A 17383-nucleotide genomic window follows, 5' to 3' on the forward strand; every position below is an offset into this window, starting at 1 on the left:
AATGATGTATTGACTGAGATTTGTTTCAGCTTAAAAGTACGATTATTTTAGGCTAGTAAATGTACAATACGTTAATCGTTAGCTATTATTCGATATCGTTAGTTATTAGCTCGATGTAGTCAATTCATTAATGGAATTTGTGGATCAAGAACAGTAGAGATCATAGTTGACCATATTTGAAGATTTTTAGGAGAATTTCACAGCTTTCATATATAGTGGTGACTTTTTAATTTGGTTTTAACTATATTGACTGGGTTTGATCTACACGCTTTTGGTCTATCCGTATTTTGGTAGTAATGTTTATTTATATGGTTCTCGGAGATCTTGTTAATAGATCAAATATGTACATTAATTTAGATATGGTGTTTTTATAAAAATAGAAAGGCATATAGATTATTATTTTTATTTAATTTTATTCAATAAAATGTGTTATTTCAAAAATGTTGAATGTTTATTTCCCTCCATATATATATACAGTTTCAACATTAAATCAATTATTTATAAAATTTGTTTATATTTATTTGTAAAATTAACATATATTAATTATATTTTTATTATTTCGTTTTATTCAATACTTTTTTAAATAAAATCTGTTATTTCCAAAATTTTACCATTTTTATTTACCTCCCGAACGTATTTACCTACCTGTATATATTTTCGACATTTAATCTAATAATTGACCTTAATTAAGTATATAGAGACGTAGGTACGCATGCGTCAAATCCGGAGATAAATGTGAAGTAATGTATCCTAATATTTTATTGGCTGGAGAGGGGCTCCATTGTAACTTTTGCTGTTCGAAGTACTCTCTGGCTTCGGCATTTTCAACTAGAATAATATATGCAACGATTTGAAATGTATCAAAACAAGCAACGCGTTAAAACAACGTCTGCGGGTATATGTGGTTATTATAACAAATATTTTGAAGGATTTTGTAGACTTGGGACAACCGGACGACTTTTGCAGGCTGATTCGGTCACTTGTTCGAACTTATCAGATAGCATTACATCTCTTTTTAACTAAAGAACAAAATATTGTCTGATGAATATAAAATGAGATTACAAATTGCGGCTAGCGATACATTAATCATCTTGATGACATGAGTTCACTGTTATTTTCAACACAACCTATTCTGTTTGTTTTACGATCATTAAATTTTTTTTTCAAATAAAATAAACAAATAAAGGAGGATTAAGGATCCACAACGAAATTTAATAATGTAATAAACATTTCATGAAATATTATAAACAGAAATGAAATACGAGCCCTTAATTATATTTTATATGCTTTTCGTTTAATATTGGTAAGGTAAATTGCTTCAAATATCCCGATAATTGTGTCTCGCCGGTACAATGGAAACCAAATCTTTTTCGGAGCAATAACAGCATCATCAGAGTTTATAGTCGTTCTTCTGTTTCTTTTAGTAGGGTGGATACATTTTATTTTCGCTTGATCGTTCTTTATTTTAACGCGAATGGCGGCGAGAGTTTTATTACATGAAACGAAAAATCGAAGCAGAACTGCAAATTGTTGTTTTTCTTACCGGATATCCCTTTCAAATTATTAAATTTGTTGGTTATATGTGCGATATATTATAACAGTTATAATTATAAATTCAGCGATATGTATCAAAGAAAAAATGTTGAATAATAAGCTATTTGTTTTTATCATAATCTGCTACGGTTTTAAAATTATAAAGTACTTATTCTGCGATAGACACATTAGGGCTCAACAACTACGTCACTTAGTTTAGTATGCATTGATTTGTTTTGCTTATAATTTCACTGAACTAGATCCAATGGTTTTATGCTCTTTAAACTTCTGTCTAAGCCATTCTTATCTAGAAGCTGGAGAACCTCAACATTGTGTCGATGAAGCCTCCGTTCATGTATTTGGCCATATTTCTTAGATATAATTCAAGTAATATCATTTTATGAGCTTACCAAAATCTAATACGTTTCCTAAACGCCCAATAAGTGCCATTTCCAAATACTGCTTAATTTGTAAAGTTGTTGTAGTACCTGGTCTAATTATTCCTTTTATTCTAGCTAGTTTTTTTTACCAAAATGGCTTCAGATGTAATATATTCATCGCCAGTATATGAGGTTAGAATGGAAGATATTTCTTTCGCTATAATTTGTTGTATCGCCTCAGAATTATTTGTAATACCAAATACTGATTTTTTTAATCGAGGATTGTAGATAGCAGAAGTTGAGGATTGTCCTTCAAAATATCCTCAAGCCATAGAACGTTTCATTGAATGCATTATTCTACTGAAAAGTTATAAAATAATAAAAATAGATTGTAAAAAGATTTCTCTGCCTTTCCTGCTGATAATATATATGAACCAGAAAATGTTGCTAACATTATTTTCTTGTATTTTTTAATTGTCAAGAAAATTAATTGTTGAATATTGAAGAAAATTTATTTATTAGAAATATTTAGTACAAATATTGAATATAGTTAATAATCACTTTATGGTTAATATTTTTTTACGAAATATAACTGTTACTGTAAAAAATTCTTATCTTTCACAACTTTACTCTTTTTGCATACCAAAATACTGCTATATTAATTTACAATGTATTGTTATTTTCAAGCAAACTACCAAAAATTATAAAACTATACATGTTACGTATAAATCTACGTAAGCCTAAATTCTGTACATTTTTGTCAAGGTCGCGGCTAGAACAACAGAGCCAGATATTAAAAATCATTGGAATGAAACTAGTAGAGCCCAAAAGAGTAACTAAAAGTACTGACTGATTGAAACAGTCGATAGTAAATAGTAATAAAATCAGTTGGACCGAAAATAGCGACTGAAACAGGACCTTTTAAAAAGTAGTAAAATCAGTCGAACCAAAAATAGCGACTGAAACAGTCGGTAGTAAAAAGTAGTCAATTATTAAATAGTCGATAGTCAATTTCAGTCGAAAGCTTCCAACGCTACTTATTATATACTGACAGGATTGAATGCTAAAACGAATGGATAAAAATTCATTGTATTTTCCTTGTCATTAGATTATTAGGGTGTTGTTGATAGTTTTATATTTTGTTTATTTTATCCAGGTCTACTTTTGTTAGCAAATTTAATTATTCCAAAGTATCACTGTACATTGTTTTTACATCTTACCAAAATTCTGTCTAATTTCTTCGTCTCTAATTCTCTGAATTTCACATTCTTCAACATTTATTTTAAACAAATTCTAGTTGAAATGACCGAAAATTGCTACTGAAAGAGGCACTAGTAAATAGTAGTAAAATCAGTCGAACCAAAAATAGCGACTGAAACAGTCGGTAGTAAAAAGTAGTCAATTATTAAATAGTCGATAGTCAATTTCAGTCGAAAGCTTCCAACGCTACTTATTATATACTGACAGGATTGAATGCTAAAACGAATGGATAAAAATTCATTGTATTTTCCTTGTCATTAGATTATTAGGGTGTTGTTGATAGTTTTATATTTTGTTTATTTTATCCAGGTCTATTTTTGTTAGCAAATTTAATTATTCCATAGTATCACTGTACATTGTTTTTACATCTTACCAAAATTCTGTCTAATTTCTTCGTCTCTAATTCTCTGAATTTCACATTCTTCAACATTTATTTTAAACAAATTCTAGTTGAAATGACCGAAAATTGCTACTGAAAGAGGCACTAGTAAAAAGTAGTAAAATCAGTCGAACCAAAAATAGCGACTGAAACAGTCGGTAGTAAAAAGTAGTCAATTATTAAATAGTCGATAGTCAATTTCAGTCGAAAGCTTCCAACGCTACTTATTATATACTGACAGGATTGAATGCTAAAACGAATGGATTAAAATTCATTGTATTTTCCTTGTTATTAGATTATTAGGGTGTTGTTGATAGTTTTATATTTTGTTTATTTTATCCAGGTCTACTTTTGTTAGCAAATTTAATTATTCCAAAATATCACTGTACATTGTTTTTACATCTTAGCAAAATTCTGTCTAATTTCTTCGTCTCTAATTCTCTGAATTTCACATTCTTCAACTTTTACTCTAAACAAATTCTAGTTGAAATGACCGAAAATTGCTACTGAAAGAGGCACTAGTAAATAGTAGTAAAATTAGTCGAACCAAAAATAACGACTGAAACAGTCGGTAGTAAAAAGTAGTCAATTACTAAATAGTCGATAGTCAGTTTCAGTCAAAAACTTCCAACGCTACTTATTATATACTGACAGGATTGAATGCTAAAACGAATGGATTAAAATTCATTGTATTTTCCTTGTTATTAAATTATTAGGGTGTTGTTGATAGTTTTATATTTTGTTTATTTTATCCAGGTCTACTTTTGTTAGCAAATTTAATTATTCCAAAATATCACTGTACATTGTTTTTACATCTTAGCAAAATTCTGTCTAATTTCTTCGTCTCTAATTCTCTGAATTTCACATTCTTCAACATTTATTTTAAACAAATTCTAGTTGAAATGACCGAAAATTGCTACTGAAAGAGGCACTAGTAAAAAGTAGTAAAATCAGTAGAACCAAAAATAGCGACTGAAACAGTCGGTAGTAAAAAGTAGTCAATTACTAAATAGTCGATAGTCAGTTTCAGTCGAAAACTTCCAACGCTACTTATTATATACTGACAGGATTGAATGCTAAAACGAATGGATAAAAATTCATTGTATTTTCCTTGTCATTAGATTATTAGGGTGTTGTTGATAGTTTTATATTTTGTTTATTTTATCCAGGTCTACTTTTGTTAGCAAATTTAATTATTCCAAAATATCACTGTACATTGTTTTTACATCTTAGCAAAATTCTGTCTAATTTCTTCGTTTCTAATTCTCTGAATTTCACATTGTTCAACTTTTACTCTAAACAAATTCTAGTTGAAACGACCGAAAATTGCTACTGAAAGAGGTAATAGTAAAAAGTAGTAAAATCAGTCGAACCAAAAATAGCGACTGAAACAGTCGGTAGTAAAAAGTAGTCAATTACTAAACAGTCGATATTCAAATTCCACCTGAGTTGAACATCAAGAGTAATTGTGCTTGGTTCTTTTATTGGTAAAATCGATATACATTTATTTATTTTTAGACAGTTTGATTCGCCATTTATCTGTGCATCATTATATTGCGGCAATAGCTGATCAGAGGGTATCATCCACTGTATGGGCTTGCTTAATATATATGTTTATATTTAGTTTCTCTTAGTGTTATTTGATAATAAATAATAATGAACAAAAAAATTACCCTACAGTGACTAAAAACAACAATATTTAAACTCGTGAACTCCGTAAATAGCGAAATTCTAATTATGGCTCCACGATTTCGACGATTCAAGGTAAATAATCTTCTTCGAAAATGTAGCCCTAGGAATTTTACATAAAGCAAAATTCCATTAGTTTACGGAACCTTCTGGCTTGAGTTCTAATCTTCTTAAATGCCAACGTGTTGAATATAAATTCTAGAAATCCCTTCCGAGCTACTTGCTGGCATTTTAAGACCTTCCTGGTCATACGGACGGGGCTCTTTATATTAAATTTATAGTAATTGTCGATATAAAGCCGTACTAAATATTTAGAGCGGCTAGAGAAAGGTTTTTCTTTTGATATTGTTGTTTGATATGTTTTGTTGTAAAGCAAATTTATTATTAATACTTGGGACTGTCATTTAAAATTTAAGTTACGTTAATTGTAGAATTCTTTTGGTTATTTTGTTAGAGGGTTTAATTTATTCGACCTTTTAACTGCAGTTCCAGAACCGAAGAACCGAAGTCCAATGGTTAAATTTCTGGGGGTTGCAAATCAACCCCCAAAAAACCTAGGCCATAATCATTCACAATCAGAGAGACATGGGCGCCTATCAGCTGAGAGTAGAAAATGTCTCAATACCGTGTCGACATAAAGCCGCATATCGCGGCTTCATCTTTGACCGTAGATTGCCATGGTCATCGCACATAAATAAAGCAATTTCTAAAGGCTATGGTGTCACCACAGTGCTTAACCGTCTCATCCGCAGAAAAAGTAAATTGTCTCCGATGATTAATGTTTTGCTTTACAAGCTGCTTATCAGACCTGTCATGTTATATGGATCTAACACTTGGTATCAGTTTATCAGGCCGGAACTAGTGGAAAAGCTTCAGGTAATGCAAAATAAACTTCTCAGGCAAACTCTGAACGCACCATGGTTTGTCAGAAATACCCAGATTTATCGGGAAACTGACACACCAAAAATAAGACGGTTCGTTTCCTCCTTATACAAGAAATTCCATGCCATCTTAGCTCTATCTAACAATTCCCACATCAGATCCCTGTCAGAGGCATTCCCGATCAGGTAACACCGAAGACTATCCCCCAAAAGCGGTTCTTCATGTCTCCAAAGGTTCCCATATTCAAAATAAAGCGCCTTCATGGGCAATCCTCTTTTATAAATTGAATTTATATCAGAAAGGAAACCTTTTCAGCTTGGAAATCAAGTCCCCCCCCCCCAAAAAAAAAAGAACGACTAGACAGAATTTGAATAGAACGTGCAACAACGACAGAATTTCCATCAACATTTAGAATGAAGGAAGTATTGAATTAACTGATGAAGTATTGTGTTGAAAGTATTGATGAAAACAATGAAATAAGAAAAGTTAAAGCGCACCCAGTAGAATTCCTGTCTCTATTAGCCAAACTAGACCTTTTATTATTAGAAGTACATGCGATCTGAATCATAATTCTTTTCCCATCACTTATTAATTAATATTTTTAAATGTATCTATATTTTTCTTTATTATTAATTAAACAACTCGCATATTAGTATTAATTTACTCAAAGAAGAGAGATAATAAATTGTATATACCTTACAACCTTGTTTTCTCTCCCGATTTTTTTTTGCCCTGGAACCGGGAAGGGGAATCCTATTACGAATACCTGGTCGGGAAGACCCGCAAGAATAAGCGAGTTGGACTGGTTATGTGGAGACTGCCTCTGGGCTACCCACTAAATCCCACCCTATCAGCTGATGCGATGACCCTAACTGATACTTCTTACTGTTAGTAAGGAGGGTGCCCGTAACCGGTAACACCGTTAAGAGGCACAAGGGCCAGGCAAGGACGTGGCGTCGTTATCACACCACGCAGCTTGCGGTTAATCGCTCGTCGGAGAAGGTCGAGACAAAATGGCCTAAAATATCGGTCAGCTCGGTAATTCATCTATTGTCCGATAGACGAAGAGTGGAAAAATATCTCGAGTAGAGCTCGGATATAAAATCGTGAACTTGGGGGACGTCTGTTTTTCTATGAATTTGATTGTTCCTGACGAACCAAAGGGGCATTGATTATTCTCATGAGAATTTTGTTTTGAAAGACTTGAAGATGTTCCACCTGGCTAGGTGAGACGTATTCTAGATAGACACTGGAGCCGTATAGAACGACTGATTGAACCAGCATCTTGTACAGGAGAGATTTTATAGAGAGAGGAAGCCTGCTGGCCCTGTTGATAAGCGGGAACAGCAAATTAACAATACCTGGACCTTTATGCAGGGACCTTTATATGTGGGAATACCACCTAAACTTGCGATCGAAGACAAGACCGATATAGGGCTTCTTCTGACCATGGGATTTCCGCGTTCTCGATTTTAAGACGCGAAATGCTCGGTGCCAAAAGCTTCTCGTGGAAGAAGATGGCCTGGGTTTTCTGTGGGTTGCCCTGCAACCTCTAGAAATGTAACCAGCGTCTTATCGAGTTGTTTTTGGAGTCTGCTTCGGATGTGCGGTGCTACTATTGAAAAAGCAAAGTAAGTACAGTGTCGTTTGCAGAAAAAGTTGCCTCAACTTGTGGTCTCCTACGGATATCTGAAAAGAAAATATTAAATAGAGCGGGTGCCAGGGGGAGCCTTGTGGAACTCCTGCGTCGATGGTTTTCCGGCTAGAGAGAATATCTTTAATCTTCTTTTATCTCCCGCATCTCAACGGGGATACATTTTTTCTAACTGACTTAGCAAACTCTGTGCCGCTTAACAGTTATTGAATGTCGTGTCACCTTTTTACTAATACGTCATTTAGGATTATATTAACATAATATACTCACACATTTATTGTCAGTCAGTTTTTTGAATAACAATAAAAGTACAAAAATCAAGTATTTCAATGACGTGTCAGCAAGACGTATTGACGTTTGGTTATTACTCTTTAACTCTTTATGTGTCAATAAATTACGCAAAAACGATTAAACTGAAGCGGTTATAAACGAGCCGGTACATAGTTTTCATTGAAACTCGTCGTTTGGGAATAGCGGCGGTTGCAAATTAAAACGAAACGGCAGTAAATTGGCGACGAAAGGACCCCACCAAGTTTTCCCGCAATGTTTACTTCTAATTTACATGGCAAAATGGCATTACCGGAGTAGTTCTATAGTTTAATACTTTCAAATAATGCCGACGGTGCAGCGAAAGACTTAATCGATTCGATCTAACTGTTAATTTGGACTATCAACAAAAAGTATATGAATTCCAGCAACAGCTTCTATTCGTATCTAACCAGTGCTAAAATTAGTATAGAGAACTTCTTCTAATCATATTCATGTTAACCTTATAAACCCCTTTTTATAGTCCTTCGAATGAAACAAGATACATTACTCCGGAACATCTCCGCATTTGGCGCATGCGTATATACAGCTTTATTTGCTCATTTTTTATCGTGGTTTTTAGAATTAATCTGAAATATATTTAGCAGGTAAGTAGGTTCAGGAAGTAAATAATAATGGTAAAATGTTGGAAATAACACATTTTATTTAAAAAAGTATTGAATAAAACGAAATGATAAAAAAATAATTAATATATGTCCAGCTATTTTAATTTTACATATTTGAACAATTAACAAGAAGTCCAAGAACCATTTAAGTTAACATTACCATAAAAAAGACCAAAATAGTTTAGACCAAACAAAGCGAATACAGTTAAAACCAATCGAAAAAGCCACCACTATATATAAAAGCAGTAAAATTTTTCTAATAATTTCCAAATATTATCCCTATTCTTGATCTACAAACACTATTAATGAGTTGACTACCTCGAGCTTTCGAATTTTACGCTGAAAGAAATCTTAGTCAATACATCATTATTTTTAGAAAACAATAATTTATTTACTTATACTCTTATATAATAAAGCATTATATTTTCCTTGTCATTAGATTATTAGGGTGTCGTTGATAGTTTTATATTTTGTTTATTTGATCCAGGTCTGTTTTTGTTAGCAAATTTAATTATTTAAAGGATCAATGTATACTGTTGTTATATCTTAGCAAAATGTTGTCTAATTTCTTCTTCTCTAATTCGCTGAATTTCACATTCTTCGACTTCCTCTCTCAATTCCCTCTAGCTACGTCTTAGCTATAAAATAAAATTTAAATCATTACTAAAATATATTATGTTTAAAATAAATGTCTAATTATTACGAGTTACGACAGTTTTGGCTACTATTCTTGATGGAAAACCTCATTAAAGACTTGACTACTTCCAACACAAAAAGACTCATTTTCTTCTCTTTTCTTGTTATCATTAAATTTTAATGTTGACGTTGATGATTTAAGTTTTGTATGTTGACACATATTCCAGGTCGTTGAAAATGATGAGTTATAACTTCGGCAGCTAAAATTACATTCACCACTTACCTTACATTCTACACTTGCCTTTGTTCTTCTATATTTTTCTTCTCTTTTCTTGTTATCATTACATTTTGATATATGTTGACACATATTCCAGGTCGTTGAAAATGATGTGTTATAACTTCGGCAGCTAAAATTACATTCACCACTTACCTTACATTCTACACTTGCCTTTGTTCTTCTATATTTTTCTTCTCTTTTCTTGTTATCATTAAATTTTGATATATGTTGACATCTATTGCAGGTCGTTGAAAATGATGAGTTATAACTTCGGCAGCTAAAATTACATTCACCACTTACCTTACATTCTACACTTACCTTTGTTCTTCTATATTTTTCTTCTCTTTTCTTGTTATCATTAAATTTTGATATATGTTGACACATATTCCAGGTCGTTGAAAATGATGAGTTATAACTTCGGCAGCTAAAATTACATTCACCACTTACCTTACATTCTACACTTGCCTTTGTTCTTCTATATTTTTCTTCTCTTTTCTTGTTATCATTAAATTTTAATATATGTTGACACCTATTGCAGGTCGTTGAAAATGATGAGTTATAACTTCGGCAGCTAAAATTACATTCACCACTTACCTTACATTCTACCCTTACCTTTGTTCTTCTATATTTTTCTTCTCTGTTCTTGTTATCATTAAATTTTGATATATGTTGACACCTATTGCAGGTCGTTGAAAATGATGAGTTATAACTTCGGCAGCTAAAATTACATTCACCACTTACCTTACATTCTACACTTACCTTTGTTCTTCTATATTTTTCTTCTCTGTTCTTCTTATCATTAAATTTTGATATATGTTGACACCTATTGCAGGTCGTTGAAAATGATGAGTTATAACTTCGGCAGCTAAAATTACATTCACCACTTACCTTACATTCTACACTTACCTTTGTTCTTCTATATTTTTCTTCTCTGTTCTTGTTATCATTAAATTTTGATATATGTTGACACCTATTGCAGGTCGTTGAAAATGATGAGTTATAACTTCGGCAGATAAAATTACATTCACCACTTACCTTACATTCTACACTTACCTTTGTTCTTCTATATTTTTCTTCTCTGTTCTTGTTATCATTAAATTTTGATATATGTTGACACCTATTGCAGGTCGTTGAAAATGATGAGTTATAACTTCGGCAGCTAAAATTACATTCACCACTTACCTTACATTCTACACTTACCTTTGTTCTTCTATATTTTTCTTCTCTGTTCTTGTTATCATTAAATTTTGATATATGTTGACACCTATTGCAGGTCGTTGAAAATGATGAGTTATAACTTCGGCAGCTAAAATTACATTCACCACTTACCTTACATTCTACACTTACCTTTGTTCTTCTATATTTTTCTTCTCTGTTCTTGTTATCATTAAATTTTGATATATGTTGACACCTATTGCAGGTCGTTGAAAATGATGAGTTATAACTTCGGCAGCTAAAATTACATTCACCACTTACCTTACATTCTACACTTACCTTTGTTCTTCTATATTTTTCTTCTCTGTTCTTGTTATCATTAAATTTTGATATATGTTGACACCTATTGCAGGTCGTTGAAAATGATGAGTTATAACTTCGGCAGCTAAAATTACATTCACCACTTACCTTACATTCTACACTTACCTTTGTTCTTCTATATTTTTCTTCTCTGTTCTTGTTATCATTAAATTTTGATATATGTTGACACCTATTGCAGGTCGTTGAAAATGATGAGTTATAACTTCGGCAGCTAAAATTACATTCACCACTTACCTTACATTCTACACTTACCTTTGTTCTTCTATATTTTTCTTCTCTGTTCTTCTTATCATTAAATTTTGATATATGTTGACACCTATTGCAGGTCGTTGAAAATGATGAGTTATAACTTCGGCAGCTAAAATTACATTCACCACTTACCTTACATTCTACACTTACCTTTGTTCTTCTATATTTTTCTTCTCTGTTCTTGTTATCATTAAATTTTGATATATGTTGACACCTATTGCAGGTCGTTGAAAATGATGAGTTATAACTTCGGCAGCTAAAATTACATTCACCACTTACCTTACATTCTACACTTGCCTTTGTTCTTCTATATTTTTCTTCTCTTTTCTTGTTATCATTAAATTTTAATATATGTTGACACCTATTGCAGGTCGTTGAAAATGATGAGTTATAACTTCGGCAGCTAAAATTACATTCACCACTTACCTTACATTCTACACTTACCTTTGTTCTTCGATATTTTTCTTCTCTGTTCTTGTTATCATTAAATTTTGATATATGTTGACACCTATTTCAGGTCGTTGAAAATGATGAGTTATAACTTCGGCAGATAAAATTACATTCACCACTTACCTTACATTCTACACTTACCTTTGTTCTTCTATATTTTTCTTCTCTGTTCTTGTTATCATTAAATTTTGATATATGTTGACACCTATTGCAGGTCGTTGAAAATGATGAGTTATAACTTCGGCAGCTAAAATTACATTCACCACTTACCTTACATTCTACACTTACCTTTGTTCTTCTATATTTTTCTTCTCTGTTCTTCTTATCATTAAATTTTGATATATGTTGACACCTATTGCAGGTCGTTGAAAATGATGAGTTATAACTTCGGCAGCTAAAATTACATTCACCACTTACCTTACATTCTACACTTGCCTTTGTTCTTCTATATTTTTCTTCTCTTTTCTTGTTATCATTAAATTTTGATATATGTTGACACCTATTGCAGGTCGTTGAAAATGATGAGTTATAACTTCGGCAGCTAAAATTACATTCACCACTTACCTTACATTCTACACTTACCTTTGTTCTTCTATATTTTTCTTCTCTGTTCTTCTTATCATTAAATTTTGATATATGTTGACACATATTCCAGGTCGTTGAAAATGATGAGTTATAACTTCGGCAGCTAAAATTACATTCACCACTTACCTTACATTCTACACTTGCCTTTGTTCTTCTATATTTTTCTTCTCTTTTCTTGTTATCATTAAATTTTAATATATGTTGACACATATTCCAGGTCGTTGAAAATGATGTGTTATAACTTCGGCAGCTAAAATTACATTCACCACTTACCTTACATTCTACACTTGCCTTTGTTCTTCTATATTTTTCTTCTCTTTTCTTGTTATCATTAAATTTTGATATATGTTGACACCTATTGCAGATCGTTGAAAATGATGTGTTATAACTTCGGCAGCTAAAATTACATTCACCACTTACCTTATATTAACCTTACATTCTACACTTACCTTTGTTCTTCTATATTTTAATACCAATGTATGTTAGACTACAAAGAATAATAAACAATTCAATTATTATTACTATAGTATCATTAATGTAACACAAAATCTAAATATAGTATTTTTTTTGTTCTTTTAATCTGACAAACCGTAGCGATCTACTCGACAAAATATGGACCGTCATTAGAAAAGGAAGACAATAGTTTCATATAGTTTATTCTTTTGGAGATCTTGTGGAGCAACGTATCCAGTTATTTTGGCGGAACTCAACTTAGTTTTAAGTGAAATGAGTAAAACGGAGAGTTTTTTCGTCATGTTTCTTAGTTCTTATCATAAGAGGGGAAATCAAACTCATCTTCTATCAAACACAGACCTTCAGTAACTGTTCACTTATTTTATATTCGTGATATAATCATCATGTTAATTTTTATTGTCTCTTTTAATTTGACTTTTTCCATCGCCTAAACGAATATTTAAATTCCGAATTGGTTCAAATCTAATTGTTTTTATAATCATGTAAATTATATTGTCAGGAATTATCGGTACCTCTCCACCGGTTAAGGTAAACAAATTAACTTGAATATTACGTTAATAAAACTGGAATACTTGGGGGAGACCTGAAAATTCAACATTAGTTAAGTAAAATGGCCGGGAGCTTAATGAACACGGACGGTGAAGATTCCTAAGACATTCTGGAATAATGAAACTAATTCTTGTTTCGATAATATAGAAGTCGCTTTTCGGTTTTAGTACCTTCGGGTTGTTATTCTTTAAAAAGAGTTGCGATTTAATCCTTAAATATATAGATTAGACTAGACTTAGTTTAGTGAACAGACATATTATGTAAATGTTTTAAAACAAATTAAATACTGTTCGAAATACTTAACAATTCTTTGCAAGTTTCTGATGAAGGCTTATTAACAGGTCCATTGAAAAGTTCCCTAACCACCATAGTAAGACACATTTTTTTGGCAAAATTAATTTTTTTATTCAACATAATTCCCTTCAAGGTTAATACACTGATTATTGCGATCCTCCAACTCTTCGATCACCTCTTCATTCGACGAAAATTTCTTCACAGTGCGCATTATTTTGAGATCTGAGGACAAAAATATCCGCTGGGACCCAGATCTGGAGAATACGGTGGATTTGGAAACAATTTCAAGCCCAATTCATGGATTTTTGCCATCGTTTTCACTGACTTGTGACACGGTGCATTGTCTTGGTCAAGCAGCACTTTATTTTTCTCCAAATGCGGCCGATTTTCGGTGATTTCGTCCTTCAAACGATCCAAGAACGCTATGTAATAGTCGCTGTTGATGGTCCTTCCTTTTTAAATGTAGTCAATGAAAATTATTCCATGCGCATCCCAAAATACAGACGCCATAATCTTGCCAGCCGACTGTTGCGTTTTCCCACGCTTTGGAGCGGGTTCATCGTGTGCAGTTCACTCGGATGTCTGTCGATTTGACTTCGGAGTGAAATGATGACCATGTTTCATCCATTGTCACATATCGACCCAAAAACTCGGGTTTATTACGCTTGATCTTCTTCAAACATTGCTCTGAATAATCAACTCGTCGTTGTTTTTGGTCAAAATTGAGCTCGCGCGGCACCCACTTTGCATAGAGCTTTTTCATACCCCAATATTCGTGAATGATATAATGTACATATTCAGTTGATATCCTTAGAGTATCTGCTATCTCACTCAGTTTCAATTTACGGTCATTCCAAATCATTTTGTGGATTTTTTAAATGTTTTCTTCGGTAACAACCTTTTTTGGGCGTCCTCTGCGTTCACCGTCTTCTATGTTCATTTTACCACGTCTAAACATAGCATACCAATCCTTGATGGTTGATTTTTCTGATGCAGTGTCCGGAAACTCGGTATCAAGCCAAGTTTTTTTTTCAACTGTACTTTTTCCCTTCAAAAGCTAATATTTTATCAACATGTGAAATTCCTTTTTATCCATTTTTTCACAGTAACAAAAGTTGCTTCACTCAAAATGCTATAATTCACAAACTAATGATCCGACAGCTGTCAAATTTATACACGCATCATTTGAGAGTAAGGGATAACTAAAAGATATGAATTTAATTCTAGTAGCGCCATTTATGGGTCAGGGCGGTGACATTTCAATTGACCTGTTAATAAGGTTCAAACTCTAAGAATGTTTTTCTTAAAAAGCATCTAACAAGCTAGAAGGAAAGATGAAATCAAATATAATATATATTAGAGTAAATTAATATCGAAATGGGAATATATTTACACGCTTTTACATTATACATTCTTAAAATTAAGTTTTATTTTATTAATAATCAGTCTTGTATCAATTAATCTTCTTACGAGAGAACATTTATTAATAATAAAAAGTTTCCATACTAAAAATGGATTTATGGGACCTATTTGCCGGAAACCGCTGAAATAACCATTGTTTTATTTTAGAAGCTAGGGTTTTGGTATCTTTTCCAGAGTATGAAGTTGGAATTGAATTTACAATAACGGATTTTAGGTGTGCTGTTTCTTTTTTAAGGTTTTAGTTTATCGTTATTGTTTCAGATACATATAGGAAATATTGTAAATTTCGCCAAAGCTGCCAAATCGACATTAATAAAAAATTTCGATTAAGTTTTCATCATTTGTAATAGATGGAAATTTCCTTTTCTTTTAATTTCCCCCCTTTTTTTAATGAACTTGCTATCTATAACGAAATATATATTCATGATTTTCCAATTCTGACATTCATTTCCAAGACCTGCATTTTGTTTTTAATCACTGTCATTCCGTATTCTTTTATTTATCCATTATTCTATATTTCCATAGTGTTTTAATATTATAAATAGGGTTAAGTTTACAGTTTCGCCTTCTTTTTGTCCTGTTTGATTTTGGCAGGTGTTTATTTTCATGTTCTTTTAATTTTACATCTTACATCCATCTTTGTTCTGGTACCAAGGTAGTTCAAATATGATGGAGACAAACGTTGTATGTTTTGAAGGTCGTGGCTTAAGTATGTGATATCTGGGTTCCTTACGAACAGTGTGGCATAGGTTCCACCAGGAGCTGATGTTTCACGAGCGTACTACGACCATGAGTGAACGTCAAGTGCCGACCGCCGTAGCGCAACGTATTGTCCTGCTGGTAAATAAACGTGTTGGAGTATTTGTCTCGATCATATTTGAACCACCCTCGTATAACCAGTGTGTTTCTGTCAAAGGCCTTTATCAAATGAAGAAATGCTAGGTATATTTTGTGCACAATAGAGTAATGACTTAATAGATAATCTGTTTTATTGCTCTATTTTATGTATCAGAACATGTGGCATATGTTCCTCTTTCCAAACTCATTCAAAATTTCCATTTTAATCCAATTTAGTAGCTTTCTAGTCCATTTTTTTTTCTATATTTGTGGAACTACATGAAAAACATATATAATATATTCCAATATATATATTCACACTTTAATTATGTAATTCAAAACGTTTCTATTGATAAATCAATAGTGGCTTTTCATTTTGCTTGTGTTATAAACCTACGTCAAAAGAATGTGGTGATATTTAGGGTATTGAATGGGATCATCATTTCCTTAATTAAAGGAATTTATGAGGTTAACCCTGGGGAAATAACAAACGTTTATGGCATAGTGTTGGACCCTACGTCTGTTATATAACCTCCATACTGTAGGTAGTTTGTTTTCTTATTGCTGTTATAATGTACATAACCATAATAACAACAAACCTTAGAATCCCTATTGTTGTAATACTTTTAAACGTAAAGTCCCTTTAATATTCACAGGTGAGTAAAAAAGTAATCCATATTTTTAACGTTTGGAATAATGATTTATATACTTTGCAATTAAAAATATTTTGTTCCTCAATACAACGTGGGGCAAAAGTTCAGCTATCATTTTGATTGCTTATAGCGTTGCCCAAAGAAAAGATAATTAAGTTTGGTTTCCATAATAAGTTTATATGGTCTTTAAATTTTTTTTCACTATGATTGAAAAATTGTATCGGCCAAATGGTGACCGCGATTCGCTATGCAAATTTCAGTTATTTTTAAGGCATTTTTCATGACATCTGCGGCTGAATATCTTCAATTTTGTGACGAATATTGTCTTTAAGAGGTTGAATCGTTTGGAGCTTATTCACATAAAATTTTGATTTTAAAAAGCCCCATAAGAAAAAGTCGGGTGCTGTTAAATCCGGAGATCTAGCTGGCTACTGGAAGTCGCCAGTTCGTGAAATTAATTTTCATGGAAAAACATTATTCAATAATTGTTGAACGAACTGTATGTGCTGTGGCGCCATTTTGCTGAAACCACACACCCTCTAGTCCATGCTCTTCCATTTCAAACACAAGAAGTATTCGAATCATGTCTGGGCACCATTCAGTAATAGCAGTAACTGTAAAACCATAGTCATTTTCAAAAAGAACTATGGACCAATAATATTTCCACCATACAGTTCATACAGAACGCTCACTGCTATTTTTGGGAGGAGTT

General features: G+C 32.3%; 1 protein-coding gene across 5 annotated transcripts in view; it reads left to right on the forward strand.

Moving 5' to 3' along the window:
• The window catches only part of shaker (Potassium voltage-gated channel protein Shaker), a 505244-nt gene that overhangs the window by 90824 nt on the left and 397037 nt on the right, over nucleotides 1-17383 (forward strand). The gene's annotated exons all lie outside the window — the stretch shown is intronic.

Source organism: Rhynchophorus ferrugineus, unplaced genomic scaffold (genome assembly GCF_030347505.1).
Source record: "Rhynchophorus ferrugineus isolate W39M unplaced genomic scaffold, kcgeb_rfMv2 rfM6, whole genome shotgun sequence".
Taxonomy (NCBI): domain Eukaryota; kingdom Metazoa; phylum Arthropoda; class Insecta; order Coleoptera; family Curculionidae; genus Rhynchophorus; species Rhynchophorus ferrugineus.